A 25620-nucleotide genomic window follows, 5' to 3' on the forward strand; every position below is an offset into this window, starting at 1 on the left:
AATCACTTAGGCAAGTCTTGCAGCGACCTGAGGTCTCCGGCCGGCTCATCAAATGGTCTATTGAGCTGAGCGAATTTGACATTTCCTATTGCCCACGGCCGACGATAAAGGGACAAGCTATTGCAGACTTCATTTCAGAATCTACATTCCTACCCGAGGCTGAGCCCTCCTCCGCCATTGTGTCGACCACCGACCCACCAACTTCTTCAACTCCAGCAATCAGGTCAGATCACCCAATTTGGTCTTTATATGTTGATGGGTCTTCCAACCAGCAGGGCAGTGGAGCCGGACTTGTTTTGATAGCCCCTAACCAGACCACCATCGAGTATGCTCTTCGATTCGGCTTCCAGGCATCTAACAATGATGCTGAGTATGAGGCCCTCTTTGCCGGCTTATCTTTGGCACTACATATGAACGTTAAGCAACTTAGAATCTACAACGATTCTCAACTTATGGTGAACCAGGTCACAGAGGAATACCAGACAAAGGGTGAACGCATGGCAGCTTACTTTGCCAAAGTTCAAAGCCTACTCAGTTAGTTCTCAGCATACCAACTCATACAAATTCCTCGGGCAGACAATGAGAGGGCGGACGCCCTAGCTTGCCTTGCCTCGGCTGTTGACCAAACCTTCGGGAGGTCTGTCCCAGTCGAGTTCCTACCTTAGCGCAGTACTGATGCTATGCAGGTCTGCCAGTCTGAGCAACAAGCTAGTTGGATGGACCCTCTCATCACATTTCTTAAGCATGGGAACCCACCTGCAGACAAGACCGAAGCTTGGCGTCTTCACCATCGAGCCTCCCGGTATACCATTATCAACAACAAATTATACAAACGGGGTTTCTCTATGCCATACTTACGATGCCTTACCCCCGAGTAAGGCGACTGGATCCTCCGGGAGATCTATGAAGGGGTATACGGCAATCATGCAGGGGCCCAATCCTTAGCCCACAAGGCCATTCGCCAAGGCTACTATTGGCCGACCCTCTGCGCTGATGCAAAGAAGCTCACCCAGAAATGCATAAAGTGCCAAAAATTTGCAACTTTTCTGCGCCAACCACCCGAGCCCTGACTACCATGAACAGTCCTTGGCCCTTTGCCCAATAGGGCATCGACTTAATCGGACCAATGACAGAGGGCTATTTCAAAATGGCAGTAGTCGCAGTGGACTATTTCACTAAGTTGGCAGAAGCCGAGCCCTTAGCAAAGGCAACCACCTAGACCATCAAGAGCTTTGTATGGAAGAACATAATTTGCCGCTTCGGTCTCCCCTATGCCATTATCACTGACAACGGCAAACAGTTTGACAACAAAGAGTTCAAATCATTTTGCTCCGCATTCAACATCAAGGTTTTCTTTGCCTTTTCTGGTCATCCTCAGGCCAACAGACAGGTTGAGGCTGTCAACAAGACCATCAAACATACCTTGAAGACCAAGCTTAATGCAAAGAAGGGAAAGTGGCCTGACCTTCTACCCGAAGTCTTATGATCATACCAGACGACTTGTCGATCCTCGACCGGGGTAACCCCCTATTCCTTGGCCTTTGCTTCTGAAGTCGTCATCCTAGTTGAGGTCGGACTTGCCTCCTACCGCCTCAACACATTTCAGCCTGAGCAAAATGTTGACCAGCTAGCCTTAAATCTCAACCTTGCTAAGGAGCTTCGGGCCTAGGCTGAGCTACACAAGTATGCCTACCAGCAACGGGTCACTCGGTACTACAATTCTAAAGTTAAGTCTTGCCACTTCTGAGTGGGGGAAAGACCATATGAAACCTTGGCCAAAACGGGTGCTCTGAAACCTAACTGGGAAAGACCATATGAAATCATTGAGGTAGTTTGTTCGGGCACATACGGGCTTCGCGCCACAACCGGCAAGGAACTCGGCCACCCTTGGCATGCCGAGCACCTTCTCTACTTTTACAAGTAGACACATGTTGTACCCCTCGAGGACTTTTTTCAATTTTATCTATCTTATATCGCTTTAATAAATGAATGTCCTACTACGGATACATTTTTTCTTCATTTTCATTCAAAGTGTTAATTGTCTGTATGGACCCCCGGGCCATCAGACATCCGACCTTACCCATATCCGTACCATGAATTCAAGGGAAGCTAAGTACCATGCATTCAAGCGCGGTTATGGAGAATGCATTCAAGGGAAACTAAGTACCAAGCATTCAAGGAAAGATAAATTTCATGCATTCAAGAGAAACTAAGTACCATGCATTCAAGAAAATTCCACAATACCATGTATTAAAAAGAAGGGCATCCTTCCCATAACGGGTCGGACACCCTCCAAATCATCCAAATATCATCAAGTACAAACTTAATAATCAAAAGAGTTTGCAATTTGGTACGGGCCACATTCGACCCGACCATATAACTCAAACAAAAATAGGTCGATGGTCTGCCCACCCCTGCCCCAGGGCCATGTTTGCTACAAACATTTATTTGGGATCCTTTCCTATGTCATGCTCCCCACCTGTGGATGCTCCATCCTCAGGCTCTACCTCCTGGGTACCTCCCTCCGGGACGTTGGCATGCCCATCATTACTGCCAGGCCCTAGCAGACCACGTACGCGGTCCAGTCAAAATCAGGGCAGATCTCCTCAAGCTTTAATTTGCAATCGCCAAAGCTAATTGCATAATCGCTGTTATACTCGTCCAACTCCTGCCTGGATTGGCTCAGCTCCTGCCAGCACTGCTCCAACTCTTGCCTACCCTGGTCCGCCTCCTTCCTGGCCAACAGCAGCTCGGCTTGTAACCCATTGTTCTGGTCAACCAGGGTACTGACTTTCTCTTCAGCTGAGAGCGCTCTGTCCTTCCACACCACAAAGCTCAACATCTCGTCCTTCATCTTCTCCACCGTGGCAAGGACACTCACATGTGCCTGATAAGTAAAAAACAGTGCCTGTCAGGTTGAATGTTATGAAAGTGTTATCACATGCTATAAAATCTAACTTTAGACATCTCATAATAATGTACCACCCTCCCTTACTTGGGACTGCTCGAAAAAGGCTCGCTGCAGAACAGCTAGAGGCTCAGCACCATCGCCGATCACCCGGTCATCCCTCCCCTTCTTCAGGGACCCTCTGAAGTCTGTCACTGCCTGCTGTACCAGACGATCCTCCTTTGGGACCGGATCACGCACATTAGCTGCCCTTTCTCCGGTGCTCGGCCACATCTACTCCAATCTTCCTTTTCTTCCCAGGAGAAGTAACTTTTAGAGCAAGGACGTTGGTAGACCCACTATGCCTCATAACCCCAGGCACCGGCGCACCTCTACTTGTATTCCCTTGGGACAAGCCACCCCCGACTAACAGCGCCCTCATCATTAGCCTCCTCTGAGCAGGCGGGGCAGGACCAACCGATCTACTTGTCTTCTTCGTATTGGCCATCTTCACTGTAAGACCATCAAAACCAATGAACACAAGTTATTTTATCATCAACCAACACTTCAAGAGGAAAAGTACAGAAACTCACCTGAGGCTCCAAAGCCGTACTTGGCCAAATTCTCAGGAGACAGGAGGTATGCGGTGCTCAACTTTCGGGCGGGTCGACTAAGCACTTTTCGCACCTCTTCCACACTCTCTTCCGACAATGGCAGCCTCTCCCGCTCACCCCCTGCAAAAACAAACAACCAAAGATTACTATTAGTACAAGCATACCGTCAACTAATAATCAAAGTGTACACAGACCAATGCATCGGCTCAACCAGACAACCTATTATGTGGAAATTCGTCGGCACTCTATTCATGGTCACCCTCTCACTCCGACCGAATTTCAGGCTCCACTCGCGAAAAACCATTTTTTCTTCCAGTCCTTATGAGCATCTGGGTAGCCCACCTGTATTTGGCGAGTTGTGCCATCGGTGAACTGCTCGTTTGGCAATTGCGAGCAGTACACCCACCCTCGCAAATTGGGACTTGACTTAATTTCAAACAAGTGTGTGAATTGAGCCATACTCGGCCCACCATACCCTTCATCTCGGAACAATACATACAACCCAATTAATGTTCTCCAACTATTGGGTGTTAGTTGAGCTGGCGCAATTCCTAACTTCCTTAACATATATTGGAAATAGGGATGGAGAGGAAGTCTAAACCCATGGTGAAAACTTTTGGCAAAACACAAAATATGCCTCTCCGGCGGGTCACTCAAGACATCACCCTCTCCTGGGAGGCTCAGATGGATGTAATCGGGAATTTGGAACTCCACCCTCAATTTTTCAAGCTCCTCCTCTTTCATCCTATCCTCACATAGCACATCCACGGACCAGTACGTCCTAGACACCCTGTGTCTACCCACATCACCACCACTTGTAGGCTTTTCTCTATCATCACTGTCCTCACTACTAGTGTCCTTTCCTTCCCTTTCCCTCACCATGGATAGGTTCTCTTTTCCGGTTTTGAGCACTTTGCCCACCCCTATGTTTCCACACCCCATCCGGGGTCGGGGCACACTTGGTCTCGTCGGTGTCCCATCACTTGTAGACGCCTGGTCGGACTCTCCATCATCCATGAAATTGTCCTCCCTTAACGAATCGTCTGAGGAAACCATGGAATGTCCCACCCCAACACACCTGCCCATCCAAGACAAACCAAAAAATCAAGATGGGAAGTGCTCGGAATACCAAGACAACACCATGGACATCAGATCACTACTGGTTTCCCACCCCTCAAATGTGCTCTTCCACCCCCAATTTCACAACATTCACCCTATCACTTTTCACATGTTCAGCCACCAATCATGCACTCATCAATATTAAAAAAAAAAAATCAATTCAAGAGGAAGAGCAATAAAAACCTAAGCCTTACCCGTATTTCGCGGCTTCAACAGCTTAGACGGGTTCCGACCCACTTATCTTGTTTCCTATGTACCTGGCCAACAACACAACAACACCCAATAAATTACAAGTCCAAAAATGAAGGCATGTTGCCTACCCAGTGCTCGGCAAGGTTCATACCCACATGCACCTGCCTCTACGCACATTTTCCACAAATTCACAATCAGAATTCCAAGGTCCACATCGGGTTAGACGACTACAATTTCTCACAATTCCAAATTTTCCAAGGCAACAAATTTCACAAACAAAGAGCTTGGCAGGATTCCGAAATTTCTTTCCTCCAATGCTTCGAACAGCTCAATCAGAGCCCGGGCTTCCGCACTGCCGACCCCACCTCTTCCAAGCAGCCCCCCCTTGCTGCGCAACGTCCCAGCAGCCCCCCTGCACACCCTCCGCGCAGCACCACATAGCCCGAGCCGCTCACACCTGTTCCGACCCGAACAGAACCGCCCCGACGAGCAGACCCGCGCACCGAGCCTACAGCTCGACCCAGCCTCCGAGCCGCTGCCACTAGCTCCGACTCGAGCAGAACCGCGCCGATCCGAGCAGCCAGAGCCCACCTTCTCACCCGAGCAGATCCGCGTTGATTTGCACTCCACCCCGTGAAGCACCCCTCCGACCTGCCGCAAACACCGACTCGAGCCCAGCCTACTCGGGTTCCAGCCCAGGCAGCACAGTCGAACAGCCTCCCTGACGCGAGCCAACCAGATCCGAGCCCTCTGCTCCTCTTCCTCCGACCCGAGCACCTGTCCCTCCGACCCAAACAGACCCGGCCTCCCCTACTTCTCCGTTCCGCGCCGCCGACCCAAACAGACCCGGCCTCCCCTACTCCTCCGACCCGAGCACTTCACCCTCCCACCCGAGCCCTCTATTTTCTGTTCTGTTTCAAAACACACAGCCTCTTCTATTTGGGTTCTCCAGCTAATATTTACTCCCTCTCTCCAAGATAGTCACACAAAAAAAAAAAAGAGATATGGGTGTGCAATCTTTATATTTGGGCTCTACCATTTAATTCTAGAATCTCATTTACAAAGGGCAATATCTCACCATTTAATTGGATGAGATTCAATGGGATTTTACGAAGCGTCTACGGCTCGGAATACAGAGTGATCAAAATTAAAAAAAAAAAAAAAAAAAATCTTTCATATGTAACCCCCCAAGCTTTCCTACAGTACAGCTTTTCTTGCTAAGGAACTTGGGGGACTTCTGGACAGTATCTTAAGCAGGAACAAGTATGTGGTCACTTGTTGTTCTGCTCGGACTTCTTTGTGTACAAAGTTCCCAACTAAGAAGTATCTTTTGCTTGGAAACTTGCGGGACTTCTGTTCGTATGACTAATCATCTGGGCATAACGACAAGTCACATAAAGCTTAACATCATGTCATTTGGGCCTAGGCCCAAAAGATAAGCCCCTCCTAAGCTGACAGAACCGCCCCCGAATTTCCACCCTGAAACCCGGAGGGTCCTGCAGGAATCCAAAATCAAGGAAAATTCTACAGAAAATTCGGCAGAACCTCCCCTGAAATTGGACTAACCCAGAAATTTCAAATCCTGTTAAAAACACTTCTAAACAGCAACCACCTCTACCACAACTAAAGATAATGTCTCAGACCCACAACAAGTAATACAAATCTAATTAGAGCATATCTAATCCACTATACAATCATATCTCATTCTATTTATTTCAAGGGAAACCTTGATCCTATTATACCAATAGGCTGGAGATGGATAACACGAATGCCTCGACGTGTTTGGCTCGACTTCCACAAAAGCTACTACCTGGGGGGACAATTTAAGATAAAACAAGAAAACGGTGAGATAGGCTCAGTGAGTGGACAGTTAAATGGAATTGAAAATCAAAGATTAAATATCTTTTCAGAAAAAACCTTTTACACACGTTTAACTCTAAAACCTTACGATGTCCTTTGAAATCTCCCAGTTTTTTTTTAAAACCAATTTCCCAGTAAAATAAAATCTGAAGCTGAAAATCAAACTTTGTATCCAAGTTCTCAAACTGAAATCGATACTGTCAATTTATAAATAAATAACTTGCGCTGAAAACTTTCTTCTCAAACATTCTCAATATACTGAAAATCAATAAAACTGTTCAACTGAAACCGTCTTACTTAAAACCTTTGCTGTCATAAATTCATCACTTAAAATACTTAACAATTGAAAACACACACCAGTCAGTTACCCATATAATCTGTCATACATGTGCAGAGCCGAGAATCTGTCATACGCATGCAGAGCCATAAATTCTGTCATACATGCGCAGAGCCGAGAATCTATCATACGCATACAGAGCCATAAATTCTGTCTTACGTGCACGCAGAGCGGCCCCCAAAGGGCGAAGCATCCCGACACACGGCCCAAAGCCTATATGTGTGCCGTGATGGGTCCCAAAGACCTATTTAATCTGATAACCTGGAGGGTACTGCAAGGTGGTTTGAAAACCATTTTTTTTTTCATAAACCAAATATATCCTTTTTCCACCAAAAATAAACATCAAGATACTTCTCCAAAAGAAACTTAAAAGCCATAAGCCAACATACGAAATCCGAATCAAATTCAATATACATAAATCAGAATAATACTTTTCGACAAAACCAAAATATTAAATGAACCTTGTAAATAAAACAAGAAACCAAATTTCCTTTCCCAAAGCCCAACAACTCACTAAAACCAACATGTAAAAATATGTTTTAAAAACTTTCTTATGAAGCATTTGAAATCCATAATCTAACACCTTTGATAAATTCCAAATTTATTTCAAAATGTTAAGTACGAAATGATGGATGAAATTTCATAAACTCTATAGAAAACCAAAAATCCATTCAACTTCAAATTCTCAATAAAAATTCACATATCTAAAATAGATAACGAATTTCATAAATCATTTAAAGACATAAAAGTCCACTCACTGTCTACTCCGAATTATACCGAAACCTTTCCGAAATTGATTCCTACTCACGACCCCTTACTTGTTTGTCATTCCTACTCACAATCTATTGTATAATAATTGCTTAATCCTCACTCATATACCTCAACAGTAAACATTTCTTCTCTAGTTCAGCAATTATCATCATAGTATCTTTATAATTCCCACTTAATCCTTTAGTCTCAATCCTCGTCAATTCCTTCTCATGGTCTAAATCCTATACTTAGCTTCCTCTAACATAAAGCATAAAATCACACAAAACTGACAATTTATTAACGGTACTCTACATTAAAAGTCCGATAAGTTTTCACTCACAATTTAACTACGTAAAAGACCGAAATACCCTTCACGGTGCCATTGCTCGAATACCAAATCCGGCAGCATAACGGCATCGGGAATAAGATTTCCCGAGCCCGTGTACCTGTTAAGACCAGACAACCAACTTTATATATAGAAATCACAACTGGTCGTTTAATCGTCCAAAACGGGCGGTCGCCACCACACACGGTGGCTGCCCGGCCTTAAACAACACAGAAATTTCACAGAACTCACCAAACAACCTCCGAGGATTTCCTAGAAGTTCAATGTGGGCAAAAAGAGACAAACGACCGCTGACCCGCCGCCACAAGTGGCGGAGGCAGTGGTGGCAGCGGCGATAGATCCTAAAAAAAATTTGTTTTTCAACTAAAAATCAACCCCAATCAACCTAGGCACTTCAATTGGACGAAAAACAATTCAGAAATCATTTAAATATGCTCAATTCAAGGTAAACCCGAAATGGGTACAAGCCCTAAAATTTCAAATCTTTAGATTCTCAAAATTGACACGCAATAACAAGGGGGAAAGAAGGCCCATACCTCGAGGATCATTTTTGACAACTTGACCGACGGCCAAATCTCACCGGAAATGGCCGAAAACGGCGGTGGAAGCCGGCGGCTGACTTGGCTTCCCGAGCTCATTGCTCCATCGTGGAGCATCGTCTGGACAAACGGAGCCCATGGTTGAACTCGCCGTGGTGAGAGGAAGAGGACCCAGTAAGTTTGGTGTCCCGTCGTCGCCAGAAAAATGAGACCGACGGCCAAATCTCACCGGAAATGGCCGAAAACGGCGGTGGAAGCCAGCGGTTGACTTGGCTTCCCGAGCTCATTGCTCCATCGTGGAGCATCGTCTGGACAAACGGAGCCCATGGTTGAACTCGCCGTGGTGAGAGGAAGAGGACCCAGTAAGTTCGGTGTCCCGTCGTCGCCGGAAAAATGAGATCGCCGGCGGTGAGCTGTGTTTTCTCTCGACTGTTCCTGCGCGTGGAAGGGCTCGCCGGTGCAAGGGAGACGCGAGGGAGGATGACTGGCGGCTAGGGGTCACGTCAGTGGCCTTCGGCCATCGTGGGTTGGCCGGCGATGGTGAGTTCTTACCGGAGCTGGCCGTGCGCAGAAGGAAGAAAAGGCAGAGAGAGAGTCGGGGAGAGAGAAATAAAAAGGGGAGAGAGAATGTTCTAGAGAGAGAGAGAAATCCCCTAAAAAAAATCTGATTTTGAAATTTTTAAAACCCAAATTTGTCAATTTTACAAAATTGCCCCTCACTTCAAATGCCTATATCTCTCTAACCGTAACTCGAAATGATGCGTGCTACGTGTCTATGAACTCGTGGGCTCGAAACCTATCCAACGAACCCAAAGTCAAAATCAAAAGCCCATTTATTTTAAAAGTCAACTTTGGGTCAAGCCCCAAATTAAAACAAAAAAAAAAAAACTTTTAATTCCAAACCCTTTTTATTTTCCAAATAAATCTAAAATCTTTAAAATACAATTCAACATCCTTTAAAAACCTCTTAAAAACCATAGTTAAATAAAAATTTAAATTTCTAGTGAAATTTGAGTTGGGTCGTTACATAAGCTCCTGGGCTCCTAGGCACTGACTTCCTATGCCCAAAGACTAAGCCCTTCCTGGGCTCCTAGCCCCTGACCTCCTGGGCTCCGGACCCCTAGGCCCCTGACCTCCTAGGCCATGATCTCCTAAGTTCCGGCCTCCCTAGGCTTCGGCCTCCTAGGTCCTGACCTCCTATGTTCCGGCGTCCCAAGCTCCAGCCTCCTAGGCCCCGACGCGTGTCAACTCATTCAGATCCACGAAACAAGTGATACGTGGCGCTCCTACAGTGCCAGTCGTTACAAGAGACACGTGTCATCACAAGATTGGTTGACACTCTTCCAAAAGTATATAAAAGAGGTACTTTCTTGTTACAAAAAGAAGTTCAATCAATATTATACTATTCACTCACTCTGCTCACAGATTCTCTGAACACTGACTTGAGCGTTGGAGGAGGTTCGGTCGGTACCACACCGGTGCCCTTCCTGCTCACTTTTGTGTCCTTGCGCAGGGTGCTTTGGATATTATTCTTTCTCCACTATTCATTAGTCGAACCCAGCTACTCGTTCCTACCCCACTTCGACGTGTCATCCTCTCAGTGGGAGGTCAACGGGTCCACATGGTTTGACTCGACGTTGACTGCTTTACCATTTTTGAGCATCAACATAGACATTACCAGAATATGAGCAACAAAGCAACCAAACACCACCAAAATGCAACACGTCCAAAATTCCAGGCACAAAACAAAAACAAAAATTGCAGCAAATCAATGAACCGGGAAAGAAAGCTACAGGGAAGTAGCTCATGCACGCTCTATTAGTAGTGTCACTCTTCATTATCACTCTGTTAAGCAAACACAAATTATTAGAGGTATACAAACAAAAATTTGTAATTGTAAAACAATAATTCATGCAAATGAAACCAATAGACCAATAATTCACGATTATAATTACCGAATCATAAGTCATGTCCTCACAATCATGTCTAACATAATCTTCATCGTCAAGGTTTAGGTCATCAAGTTGAGAGACATCTAATGGTGCAGATGGCGTGTAATCATTCCCATCAACATTTTCAAACTCATAAAAACCTCTTGGTGGTGCCTTTAGTACAACATACCAGTTGGACGTATGATTCTCTCTTGATTAAAACACTTGCTTTGCTTGCCAATATAAATGGATCTTTCTCAAATTGATGTTGCCCTTGGTGGAGATTAACCAATGTAAACCCATCTTCTACCTTGACACCATTTCTTATATTTGCCTAATCACAATGAAAGATAGGGAATTTATAATGGCTATAGTGTAGCAAAATAATTTCATTTATAACACCATAGTATGGTATTTTTCCAAGAACATGTGAAGTGTCTCTTGCACTTGCACGACACATTGTATCTGCTTCAATGGAAACCCCACCATTCTGTGTGCTTTTCTCAGCATTCCTTGTGTGAAATCGATTTCCATTAACAATATAACCAGAGAATGATTCAACATAGTTCAGAGGCCCACATGCAATCCACCTCAGCATATGTGACATTTCACTACTACCACTTTTTTTCACTTTATTTGATAGCCCTGCAAGTATCTATGTCTCTTCCGTAAAAGGCTTTCATTTTTCAAAAGACGCCAATCTGAACACTTAAGTTCCTCTAAATGCATGTTGTACGGCAAATTTAGAGAGTGAGTAACAACAATATAAACCAATATTACAACTCATTGTCACAAATGTTATCCATAACCAATTGGGCGTCCTTCTACTATTCTTTCATCTTCAAAATTCTCATTGTGTTTATGTTGAACACCTATTCCAGCTGCTTGTTTCATGTACCCACTACAAAACCGTGTGATCTCTTCAACTAAATCTTTTTCAGCTATGCATCCCTCGGGTCTTGAACGATTCTCAACAAATCAGCCCCATCATTTTTTGGATGTAGTTCTTTTCTTATGCCTATCTGTTCCAAATCTTTATGAGAATTCAAGCTATCTTTTATCTTGCCTTTCATATTCAAGAGAGTACCAATAATGCTCTCACAAATATTTTTCACCACATGCATCATGTCCAAATTGTGGCGTAATAGTAATGACATGACCGTCCCAAGATTCCACCTTGGAACCCGGAGTGACCTTGTGGAGTCCAACACCCACCGGGTGTTAGGCCAGCTAATCTCCACTACAATCCAAAATTTATATCTGAAATTAAATAGAGCATAACTAAATAGAATTTTTACAACATCAAATGCATAAGAACAAATAAGACAAGAATATTATGCCAACAATGTTGACGGACGAATGATAGGAAAAGCTGCATGATGCCTCGACGTGGGGCGATCCGACCTAAGCGATCTCTAAAACATGGGGGGAAACGTAAAAAAAAATTAAAAAAATAAACTTTAAAACAAACCCCTTGAAAACCATTTGTAAAACTGCTCGTTTACTTGAACTCATTTTTTTAAAGATCCCCCAGTTTCAAAATCATTTCTCAAATCCATTTTTAAATCATCTCAAAACTGTAATTCGAACTCTGAAGAACAAATAGTACTCTCAAGCTGTAAAACTGTAAAAATATCTCAAATAAAAACGCAATGCTCTACTGGAACTGTCATTTAAAACATATACTGATGTAAATTCATTTCTCAAAATACTCCACAAACTGAAACCTCACGCCACACTAGTACTCGGGGAACAACTGGTCATACGTGCACGTAGAGCTAATAATGCTGGTCATACACTGCCGAGTTATCTTTAGGCAAGTACAGAGCAAATATGTAATGCTGGTCATACACCGCCGACTAAGCAAGTGTAGAGCAAATATATAATGTTGGTCATACACCGCCGACTCAAGTACAGAGGAAATGCTAATCATACACCGCCGAGTCATCTCTAGGCGAGTGCATAGCAATCTATACCTACTGAGGGGGGGGTACTAATATGGCGGTTTGAAACCGCTTTTGGATATCTCAATAAACCACATCTCAGAAATACTCATCCAAATAAAAACTGAAAATATTATTCTTTCAATGAATCCGCTTAAATAAAATCATTCTCAAATCGTGAAAATCACTCGATCAAAATCCTTTCTAAAGAAATAGAAATTTTAAACATAGACAACTTAGAATAATACCCAAAAACCATTTCCATAAACCTTCCTTATGAAATTCATGCAATGCAACTATGATCTCAAAAATCTCACTTCCTTAACTCATATCAGAACAATTATTTAACAAAAAAGTTTCGAACTTATACAATTCAACATATTTTCAAAACATCTCATAAATCATTAATCGAAAATACCAAGATAATTAATCATAAATTTAAGTTTCCAAACAGTAATAGTAAATCATTATTATTCTCCTCTTTTCAAAATGAATAAACATGCACTAGGTTGTTTAAATACCTCAATTAAGTTAGCATGCAATAATTAAATAATTTTCTTTAAATAAATAAAACCAAAATTGCATCAAACATTTATAAAACAAAGTCCACTCACAGTTTGCACCGAGCTATGCCGAATCCTTTCCGAAATTGATTCATACTCACGATCCTTCACTTGTTTGCCACTAGAATAGTCGAGAAGCTCATTCGACTGTACAACTTGTGAAAAGACAAAATTGCCCTTCTAGTGCCTTTGCTCGGATCTCCATTCCGGCAGCAAGAGGGCATTGGTAATAAGATTTCCCTAGCTCGTGCACCTGTTAAGATCAGACAACTAACAATTTAATATCCAGTGTTCACAACTTGTCCGTTCAACAGCCTAAATGGGCAATAACCACCACGCACGGTGGCTGTCCGGCTCCAAACAACACAGAAAAATCACAAAATTCTCACCATAACCTTGGTTGACTGGCCAGAGGTCACAATCTAACAATTGGAGACCAGCACGACCAAACACGACAGGACCCGCGGTGGTCCATTGTGGTCAACCTGCAAAATTTTCGAACTCAAAATCAACCTAAACAATTTACACAGGCACGAAGAAGACGTCGAGAGGATCAATTTTTATACCTGGGTTGACGGCCAAATCTCGCCGGAAATAGCCGAAATCGGCGGCGGAAGCCGCCGGCCTTTGAGTCGTCGATTCGCTGTCATGTGAACTCTGATGGACGATCGGAGGGTACCATCATGACGGGTTTGACAAGAGGAAGCTTTCTAGGCCGGAGATGGCTACGAAGACGCCGGAACAGTGAGTCTACGCCGGAGCTCCAAACCCGCCTAAATTGGGTCGCGGTTTTGGGGGATTTCTAGGCTGAACGGAGACCAGGAGAGGGAAGAGGGAGGGACAGTGAGGCTAGTGGGCCTTCGACCTCCAGAAGTCGTCGCTGGACGCACCGCCACAAGTCAGAGACAGGCGCGGATGCTCCTGTGCAGCAAGAGGCCCGAGAGAGAGAGAGAGAGAGAGAAGAGAGAGAATGCCTGAAAAAAATTAGACTTTTGGGTATTTAAAACTCATTCGTGCAGATTTACAAAATTGCCCCTCACTTTGAACATCCGTAAAACCCAAACAGTAACTCCGATTTATGCGTGCTTCGTGTCTACGAACTCGTGAACTCGAGACCTACCCAATGAGCCCAAAATCAAAATCAAAAGCCCACTAATAAGAAGAGTCAACTTTGGGGTTAAGCCCAATTTAAAACGAAAATTAAAAATAAATCCAAAATATTTTATTTCTCAAAGAAATTCCCAAAATAATCAAAATAAATTCTCAAAATCTTTCAAATACTTTTCGAGATAAAACTTAGAAAAATACAGGGTCATAAAATTTTAAAACGAAGCATTTTAAATCCAATTAAACTTTAAATAACGTTAAATCAACTTCAGTGAAAACGTCGAATAAACTCTCAAAACCCCCAAAGTAAATTAAAAAAATTTCTAAGGTTGCAAAACTGAACTTCCTTGAAACCCTCTTAAAACCAAAGTTAGATAAAAATTCAAACTTCCAGTGAAATTTGAGTCGGGTCGTTACAAGTAATGTCTGCAATATTATCCAACATTATCTAAAATTTAACAACAAAAACTATGAAGTATTTTTAAAATTTAATAGAAATAAAGGGGAAAGCGACAAACCTCCCAATATAGTAACTCAAAGAAAATTGACTTCTTCCATGGCCAAATAGGACTTCTATCTTTCTTTCTCTTTTTGTTTCTCTTATTCTTCGACTTTTTCCTATCATTTTCAAAATTTTTGAGAAACTGACGAATTTCTGAATCAGTTAATATTCTAGGCTTCCAGCCATGTTCTTTAGTTCCATCAAACCAATCTTTTTTAACCCAATATAGGTGTTTGTGTGGAAGAAACCTTATGTGACCCATGTATGTAAACTTTTTACTACAATTCAATCATTTTGAACATGTGTTAACACCACATACTGGACATGCTTTTTCACCTTTTGTGGAGTATCCGGATAAATTCCCATAAGTAGGGAACTCATTTATTGTTCACATCAGTACAACTTTCAAATTCAGTGTGGACTTACTGAATGCATTCATAAACACTCACACCGTTGATCCATAATTCTTTTAAATCTTCAATAAGTGGTTCCAAGTATATATCTATATCATTTTCTGGTTGCTTTGGCCCTGGGATAAGTAAAATTAACATTAAATATTCCTTCAACATGCATAGAGATGGCTGAAGATTATAAGTGACCAAAATCATTGGCCAACAACTATATCTTGAACTAAGATCACCAAATGGATTGAATCCATCAGAAAAAAGGCCAAGCCTAAGGTTACATGGATCTGATGCAAAAGAGGGCCACTTATTATCAATTCTATTCCATGCCAACGAGTCTACTAGATGTCTCATTTTTCCATCCTAACTTCTATGAGTGTAATGCCATGTTAATTGTTCTGCCATTTCCGGTGACTTAAACATTCTCATAAATCTCGGTATGATTGGAAAGTATCGCAAGACCTTTTGATGGGACTCCAATGTATAATTTTTTGGTTCGGTCATTTATTTTCCACCGCGAACAACCACATTTCGAACATGTCTCCATGTGCTCTAACTCTTTTCTAAATAAACAACAATCATTTACACATGTGTGTGTCTTTTCATTGCCTAAATCAAATGCCTTGAGTAATTTTTTTGTTGAATACAAGGAATCTAGAAGCCTATCATCACACGGTGGCATATCACCAAAAATCTCAAGAAGCTCATCAAAAGCTTTGTTAGTTAGACTATATCTAGCTTTATTCTTATATAAGACAACAATTGCAGACATCCTTGTGTAAGTAGAATCTGTATATAAAGGAAGTTCTGCATCCTCCACTAAATTTTCAAAATTTGGCTCTCTTCTTTCTTGTGGTGGTTCTACATTATCATCATCATCATCATCATCATCATCATCTTGGTAGAATGCATCTCTATACATTTTATATGTCTCTGGCAGTTCATCAATTCTCTCTTTTACAAATGAACTTGGATTTTCTCCATGAAACACCCATGTAGTGTATGTAGAATCCATCTCATTCATGACAAGTGCTCATACACTATATTAAAATGGTGGTATTGGAGGTTTATACAAGGACTGCAAGGACATTGGATCTTTGCTGGATTCCCCTTACTCGCTTGGACCATATCAACAAACCTTCGTGCTCCATCACGATACACTTTAGAATTTCTAAAGAGAAAAAAATCTTATTTTTAATAAGTACTACAGGCATATAAACTATCTAAACATGTATAGTTAGGGCCTTAAAAATAACCTGGCATAGTTTACCCATTGCTTATCCATGGTCTCTATCTTTCCTTGGTGTTGGTCTCTAATTAATGTCCAGACACCTTTCCAATTTAAAATTATACAAATATATTTGTCAATAAAAGAATTAGTGATTCTTACACAAAAAAAAAAAAAAAGAAAACAATATAAAGTAGTGCAGAAAACCAATACATGTATAAATGCACACACAGCTATGTATGTATTCACTCCATAAAAAAAATGAATATAATCCTCACATACATAAGAAATCCAATTCTTTCATTCAATTCATATATTCTTCCAAGCCTACCAAGCAATTAAAAAGGTAATGTACATGAATGTAATATAATTGAAGTTGAAATAAGAAAATGTTGTTTCCGTTTATCTCTAGATTCTCATATTGAAGTGTGGGAGAAATCAAAGAAGTACAAATTGTATTTTCTTTTTTATTTTAGTGCTATATTTTTACTTTAATCTCCTAGTTTTTACTATATCTTCAGTTGATGTTGTTGATCAATGCTAGTAATCTTGACTACCAAAAGCAAAAAAAACAAAAAAGGCCTAGTAATGTTTTCGTCAACACATTCAGAAATGATTCCAATAAATTTTACCAATCAATGGATACCACGCCTTAACTATTATTATTACATCTCCCTGGACAAGAATTAGGAATGCAGGCACCCTTCCAAGGGCCACATCAGAGACCTAATCTTGCCAAAATGCAAGATTAGATTGTATAATGCATGCACCATTCTAAATATAGATGTAAATAGTTTAGAAAGATGGTACTATAGAATCTGGCTACTTCAAAATCAAATCAAACTTAAGAAAGATCAGTAAAACTGCATGAAAAAAGATTTAGCAGAAAAAGAGGAACAAGGTAAATTTCTGAATAAGCCATATCCAAAGCGAATACAAAAGCTACAACTTGAATTGCATTGTTTAAGCAATGTCATACATGAACAAACATGAACAAAGTAGCAAAGGTGTGCCTACCTGTCTTGCAAGCTCAATAGTTTTGCAAACAGAGCTTGAGGAAAAAACGTATTTCATACCCTCTACAATAAACATTGAATTTTCATTAAAAGAACAATTATACAATGAAAAATGTGCAAATTTTTAACCTCTGTTTTAAAGAGTGTTTAAGATGGAATTGGATTGTAATGCCTTTGATAATTGGCAGTATTGTATTGATTGATATATATATAGGATACAGTCACGTGTATACAAGAGTTGTTTGCAAACTATACCAAGTACATGATAACTATGCTAAGTATATGATAACTAGAACAGCAAGCACATGTGTATTTACGAAGGTAAAAGTCTGGAAGAGGTAGGACTCTTCTCACACCCCCGCAAGCTGAGTGGACGAGAGCGAACAGGCAGCTTGGAAGCCAAATATCGAAAACGAGTGGTGGATAAACCTTTAGTCAGGAGATCAGCAACTTGATCTTGAGTAGAGACATAACAAACCTCGAGCACTTTGCGGACTACCTTCTCACGAACATAGAGATAATCCACCTCCACGTGGCGAGTTCGAGCATGAAATACTGGATTAGAGGCTAAAGATATGGCACTAATATTGTCACACCATAATTTAGGACAAGTTAGAAACAAATGAAGATCCTTAAATATGGAACGAAACCAAGACAAGGTCGCAGCAGTGTAGGCGAGTTGACGATACGCAGCCTCTGTACTAGATTGAGAAACTCCCCCTTGCTTTTTAGAACTCCAGGAAATAAGATTATGGCCGAGATATATATAGGACCACCAGTGGAACGACGGTCATCCGGATCCCCAGCATAATCTGCATCTGCATAAGCCTGTAAAATTAAGGGGCCTGGAGTATATAAAAGCCCATGTGTTACAGTACCCTTTAAATAACGCAAAATACGTTTGACTGCAATCCAGTGAGTTGTGGTGGGCCGATGCATATATTGGCAAACTTGATTCACTGCAAAGGCAATATCAGGCCTGGTAAGGGTAAGATATTGAAGAGCCCCCACAACACTCCTATAATCTGTAGGATTAGGCAAGGGGTCACCATCAAAAAGACTAAGCCAACGCCCACTAACAGCAGGTGTGGTCATGGGCTTTGAATCAAGGAGATTAGTACAGCGCAAGAGATCTGTGATATATTTGGACTGACACAAGTGTAGGCCCAGTGAATGTCTAGTAGCCTCAATACCCAAAAAATAGTGAATGGGCCCAAGATCTTTCATGGGAAAGAGACGGCCCATGTCCGATATAAGTTGTCGAATTTGAGCAGGATTGTTGCCTGTAATAATAATGTCATCCATATAGATTAAGAGAAAAATCTTGTCAGGCCCATGAACATAAGAAAAGAAAGAATAATCTGCCAACGAAGCCTGAAAGCCCAAATGCTCTAAATGAGACGAAAAACAATGAAACCAAGCCCTGGGTGCCTGTTTAAGCCCAGACAATGAACGGCAGAGTTTGCAAACAAACTTAGGAAATTGAGGATCAACAAACCCAACTGGTTGCTTCATGAAAACATCTTCCTGAAGATAGCCATGGAGAAATGCATTTTGAGCATCTAACTGAGGAATGGGCCAATTAGAGCTTACGGCTAGAGCAAGAAGAAGTCGAAAGGTGTTGTGATTGACCACTGGGCTAAACGTTTCCCCATAATCCAGTCCCACTTGTTGATGAAACCCATTAGCTACAAGACGGGCCTTATACCTCTCAATAGAACCATCAGACTGCTTTTTAATCCTGTACACCCATTTATTTGGTAAAATATTGTAAGAATGATGAGAGGGAACAAGAACCCATGTTCCGGCCTGGCATTAAATTCATCTGCCATAGCCTTTCACCACTGTTCATCTTTATTTGCCTGTCCAAAACAAGTAGGCTCCACACAATCATCAAGCATAATAGTAACATGAGCATATTTGGAGTTAGGTTGAACAATACCGTCCTTTGACCGTACCATATGATGCGTATTACGAGGTTGTGTCCTGGAATTATCAGTACAAGTCATACTAGGAGACTGAGGTGGAACAAGCTCACAGACGGGAACAGAAGTCAAGTCACGGGCTGGAGTAGGCACTAAGTCACGGACGGGAGACAAAGGAAGCAACCCAGTAAGAGCTGTATCCAGGAGCTCGGAATCAAGAGAAGCAAATGGGCCGGCGGCTGGAGATGAAGCCTGTGAGAGAACTTGAGCTTGTGGGGAAATGAAATAGAAGATGGGCTAGAAATAGTACGTAGACCTGAAACATTAGGAATAATAGACTGCACAGGTGGAGTAGAAAAATGGGAAAATGAAGGATTTACCGAAGCCCAAGTGACGTGAAGCGAAGTGGATTCAGTGGACGAGGACGGCACCCCCATGGACAAAGGAGCACAATGGTCTTTATATGGAAAATCATGTTCATCAAAGACAACATGGCGTGACAAGAAAACATGACCGGAAGCATAATCTAAGCATCTATAGCCATGTTGATTTAAAGAATAGCCCAAAAATATACATTTTTTAGAACGAAATTGAAGTTTATTTGTGTTGTAAGAGCGAAGATAAGGGTAGCAGGCACACCCAAAAACTTTTAGAAAATCATATTTTGGAGACTTGGAAAATAATTTATGATATGGGCTTGTAAATTGAAGCACTTGAGAAGGCAATCGATTAATTAAATAAATCGCAGTATAGAACGCCTCGGCCCAATATTTAACTGGCATAGATGCATGAGCAAGTAAAGTTAGACCCATATCAACAATGTGCCTATGCTTGCGCTCAGCAATCCCTTTTTGTTCAGGATGATGAGAACATGTTAGACGGTGAATAATCCCATGTTGTTCTAAAAATTGTTTAAATAAAATACTTGTGAATTCACCTCCACCATTAGTATGAAAAGATTTAATGGAACTAGAAACCATGTTTTCAACCAAACATTTAAATTTCTTAAAAATTGAGAACACATCAGATTTAGCAACCATAGGATAGAACCACATATATCGCGAAAAACTGTTAACAAATATAACATAATACTTATAACCCAAATTTGAGAAATAAGGAGATGTCCAAACATCAGAATAAATCAAATCTAATGGAGAATGAGAAACAGAAAATGAATCATTAAAAGGAAGTTTCTGACTTTTGCCCAATGGACAAGATTGACAAAAAATCCTAGGCCTAACGCCAAAAGATGGCAATTTATGTTGAGAAATAACTTTGCTCAAAACTAGGGAGGACGGATGACCCAATCGGGAATGCCACACGTTCTCATGAGCACGAACACCTATAAAAGCAAAAGGACGATCAGACACCGAAACCCAACCAGGAAATGGATAAAGACCATTGCTACTCTGCCCGCGGAAAAGAGTCTTCCCCGTCACCAAATCCTGAACAAGAAATGAGTCAGGAAAGAAAGTGAAAGAAAAATTATTGTCACGAGCAAACTGATTAACTGAAAGGATATTACTAGATGCTTTAGGACAATAAAGCACATTCGTCAAAGCAAAAGAAGTAGAATTAGTGGAAAGATTAGAGTGACCAATGGAATGAATGGGCAAACCTGTACCACCAAGGACTCCACCAATACAGTCATGACCATGATAATCCCGAGCGTGAACCAAGTTGTTGGCATCACTGGTAATATGGGCATTGGCACCGGTATCAGTCAACCAAGGTTGGGCCCCAAAAGATGCGTTAGTGGCAACCATGGCAGACAATTTTTGGGGAGGAACACGACCCTCATAAGAATGGTTCATTCGATTATAACAATCGATTGCAGAATGACCCATCCGATTACAAATCTGGCATTGCACACGGAAACCATTAGTACCAAAAGAATTGGAATTAGACGAAGAAAAAAAACCTGTTGAGTTGGAGCCTGTTGAGCCAGTAAAGGAAGGCCTAGCCATAGAACTACCATGAGGCCCATAAAATGACCCACGACCACGACTTGATGAAGGACCACCAAAAAAACCACTTGATGCACCATTAGAACCAGAGAAGCCATTGGAACCACGACCACGACCAGAGAAACGACCACCCCAGCGTTGATTACTGGAGTAGCCACGACCTCCAGTTCGACCACCACGCTCCGCCATCATAGCAACGGAAGTATCACTACCAGGAGCCTGAAGCGCCGTAAGCCACCGCTCTGCAGTTTTGAGCAGCACCTCCAAACCTGTAAAGGTGATTGGTGTTTCTTGTGCTTGCGCAGAGGCCACTGTGTTTTCATAAAGTGGCCCAACATTGCACATAACCACAGCCACAAGATCATTGTCCTTAACCGGACTGCCAGACACAGATAAACGATCAACAATAGAAAGTAAGCGATCCAGAAAATCAGAAACACAGAGATCACCTCGACGGGTGTTCAGCAATTCAGAACGAAGTTCAACAATATATTGCTGATTTTGAGAAGCAAAACGCTCCTCAAGCTTTGCCCATGGCTCGTGGGCCGAAGTGCATCGCGCGACGGTGCCGAGGATGGCCTCGGACAAAGAACCGTTGATCCAAGACAACACCATATGATCATGTTGAATCCACTCATCATACTTTGGATTAATCTAGTCAGTAAGCTTCCCTGCTGCATCTTTGAGAAATGGATCAGGACAAGGAATTTTTCCAGTCACAAAACCTTGAAGATTACGACTGCGCAACAACGACACAATCTGCGCAAGCCAGAGCACATAATTGTGCTTGCTAAGTCGAATATTTAAGGAACCAGTAACATTTGGAACAGATGGGGAAATAGCTGAGATAATAGATTGAGAACTAGAGGATGATTCAGTTCCCATGGTGTGTGATGGTTGTGGGTGGAACAGAGGTTAATTGGTTTGAGAAGAAGAAAAATAGAGAGGACTGCGTACGTCGTTAGACTTGTAGCTCTGATACCATAAAGAGTGTTTAAGATGGAGTTGGATTGTAATGCCTTTGATAATTGGCAGTATTTTGATTGGTATATATATAGGATACAGTCACGTGTATACAAGAGTTGTTTGCAAACTATACCAAGTACATGATAACTATGCTAAGTATATGACAACTAGAACAGCAAGCACATGTGTATTTACAGAGGTAAAAGTCTGGAAGAGGTAGGACTCTTCTCATGTTTTACTGTTTTTTCTTTTGGTATAGAACCTCAGTCTTATTTTGATGGATAAAAAGATAAGACATTTTCCCCTTAAAGCTAATATACTTGCTACCGAATGGTTTAATACTCCTAGAACTCAGGAATAATAGACATGAAACTGGAGGGGAAAATGGGGTTGAGTGGAAGAATTTAAAAATCAAAAGGTCTTTTGTTTGTATCAGCAAAGAAAAGAAGCCTACAACAAATTCCAACCACCCACAATTCTAAGTATAGAGAAATCAAATCAGAGAACTCTACACTTCATGATATATGTATAACATATTAACATCAAGTTTAAGTTTTTAACACAACACATGGGTCTGCTTGAAGCATACCTTCACTTCCGCATCATAACTAACCAAAGAAAGTGTCAGTTCCGCATTTTGATACTTGCCAACCTGAAATTGAAACCAAGGTTTTCAGCAAATAAGCTACCCAATATATTACATTCCTGAAATATTGAAAGGAATCAAGATTGTTTATCTTGATTTCCAAAATGCACTAGAACCCATTAAATTGGCAAAACATAAACAACCCATAAACCCTATAAATTGACAAAATAGAAAACCCATAAAATGTATAAAATTTGAATAACAAAAGATAACTTATAACCCATAAAATTAGGTGAGCATAAAACGAAATTAGTTAAGTAAAGTAAAGAATGAACATTGTATGAACCTTAATCGAGCAAATTACAAAAGGGGAATACCAGTACTTTACACCATATATTTGGGTGTTTCTTTAAAAAAATCTAGCACCGACGCCAAGAAAAGTAAAGGGGGAGGTCCAGAGAGAGAGAGAAAGAGGATGGATAGGCTGATCGAGTGTTTTGGAGAGAGTGAGCGAGGGAGAAAGACTGGGAGAGAGAGAGAAAGAGAGAGAGAGAGAGAGAGTGAGTGTTGTGAAGTTCTAAAAACTGAAGAGCCAAAATGAAAAAACGCGAGGGAATTTTTCATGCTTCTTTTTGTTTCGCGGGTAAAATGAAAATAATTGGTTTTAATTATGACATAAAATATGCACGCCATTAATAATAAATATGCATGCCGTAAAATTGTCTCTCATTTAACGATGCAAAATATGTTTGCCTTGATTTATATACCATTATTGGGTGCGGTCAATACACGCCGTAAATTGATACATAGAAATAAAATACACAGCGCGCTACCCAAGCACGCCGTAAAACATAATTATTTACGGCGATCAGCAAGTGTACGTCGTAAATTGCACGCTGTGAAAGCTCAATTTTGGTGTAGTGCGGTGACACCCACTTTGAATCCGAGATGAGATATATCACTCCCACATCAAGTAGCTTCATGATCTCTCCTCTAACAACTTCTTTCATAGAAGGGTTGAGTCTTCTTTGAGCATCCCTTGTTGGCTTGATATCATCTTCAAGGAGAATTCTATGCATGCACAAACTATGGCTCAATCCCTTGATATCAGCTATAGTTCATCCAAGTGTTCCCTTGTGTCACTCAAACAAGAAGACACAATTACGGGCAACGTGTGATTTTCACCAATAAAAGCATACTTGAAATGTGTAGGAATAGGTTTAAGCTAAAGATTAAGGGGCATGCATTTGATGGGAGTCAAGGAGTAGGATTAGAATGACATACCTAAAACTTGGAAGCCAAGTGTGGTGTATAAGGCCTCACGGCCTCAAGAGTGGTCACGGCTTGAATAGTCTTTTCTTTAATGAATTTCATCCCATTATGGATGATACAAGCTTTCAAAGGGTTCTTTGTTGATGTCTCAAGGAATGTATTCCTCACAACCTTCTCAATGTGTAACACCCCAAATTTTCATGACTTTGATTAAGGGTGTTACTTTGATGTTTAGATTAGCTTGGTGCTAATACTTTGCTTTGAAACTCAAATGTGAATTAATTCCACATTTTATGAAAAGGTTGCACTTTTAAAATTCGATATTAGCTTGCTATTTTTGAGTAACTATATGATTTCTTACTTGGCTAAAATTCAGATTGTGCATGTTTATGATCATATATTCATGTATTCAATATGCTTGTAACTTTTGGATGAGATTGATATTTCTAAATCACCAAGTATACCTATACTTGTGAAAATATTTAATTACTTGAAAAGTGCACTCACTTATATCTTTGATTATTTAAAATAATTGAGACACTTAGTTGACCATTTCAAATTTCATAAGTGCTTATGCTTGTGTGACATCTTGTTCAATACCAACACTTGAGAAGTGATGGGATTTGGCAAATAGGAATGCCACAAGGTGAGAAGTTTGACCTTGAAACCCTAGTGTTGACCGGTCTACACCATTAGGATAGGAACCCTAGCATGCTTGAGTATGAAGTAGGAAAGTTGGCCTAAGCTTGGAGGGGTGATCATGACTAAGGGAAAGGTGGAGTGTGATTTTCGGATTGAGGAAAATACAAGTGAGAAAATAATGATGGTTTTTGTTACAATTATCTGAAATTATTGACATGTAATTTCAATAATTATCCGCCCACTTGGGGTGGATACTATCCTATCTCAGCTGATTGGATAAAACCCATATCTCAGTTAAGAGATAAGGATGGCAGATGAGGATTGTGGTCTTTGAATTTGAATTCAAACAGAGACCCAATCTCACCACACTTCTGATAACTCTCTCTAGGAAACCACAAGAAAAAGAGAAAGTATGATGGTAGACTTATATAAAAACTCTCGTGCATATACTCTTCAGTAACTCAACCTTAGACAATTCACCAAAAGAGTCTGGGAGCTTTGGGATCGTGGAAATCTTGGGATCTGACTTTCATAGCAAATCCCTTACCTTGGAGACACAAGAACGTGCACAGAAGTTGTGATTTGCGTTTCCACAGCAGCTGGGTAGATTACTGCACGTCGAGGCCGTAACATCGAGGTGGTTACACTAATTCAAGACACTTCCGCACAGTAAGTAACCTGAAACTGGAGTTTGATTTCCAATTGGCATTTGATTTCCAATTGACATTCGACTGCTTAGTAATTGCCATATGAGATGTCAACTGTTACATTACGGAATGTAAACTACTGTATTGATATAAATAATTATTACATTGGTATCAGAGCTTCATCTTCGATGATTCGCCTCTTTAATAAGATGCATGTTTTTGGCTTTCCTCCTTTGAAGAACCATCAGAGAGAGTCTTTCTTTTGTGCATATCTTTA

The 25620-nt window shown here is 41.2% G+C and overlaps 1 long non-coding RNA gene and 1 pseudogene across 2 annotated transcripts; both read right to left on the reverse strand.

Annotated features, from left to right (window-relative positions):
* Positions 1-12546: 12546 nt before the first annotated feature.
* Positions 12547-14036, reverse strand: LOC147273142 (uncharacterized). Its single transcript, XR_015119662.1, has 3 exons — positions 13648-14036; positions 13471-13566; positions 12547-13334 (listed from the first exon to the last, which is right to left on the reverse strand). It is a non-coding gene; the product is annotated as an uncharacterized LOC147273142 (long non-coding RNA).
* A 1042-nt stretch (positions 14037-15078) lies between these two features.
* On the reverse strand, positions 15079-19946 carry LOC147273143 (uncharacterized; annotated as a pseudogene). The gene is made up of 3 exons (XR_015119694.1): positions 17340-19946; positions 16351-16426; positions 15079-16265 (listed from the first exon to the last, which is right to left on the reverse strand). The product of XR_015119694.1 is annotated as an uncharacterized LOC147273143 (transcript).
* Between the last annotated feature and the right edge of the window lie 5674 nt (positions 19947-25620).

Source organism: Dryas octopetala, chromosome 9 (assembly GCF_963921425.1).
Source record: "Dryas octopetala chromosome 9, drDryOcto1.1, whole genome shotgun sequence".
NCBI lineage: Eukaryota > Viridiplantae > Streptophyta > Magnoliopsida > Rosales > Rosaceae > Dryas > Dryas octopetala.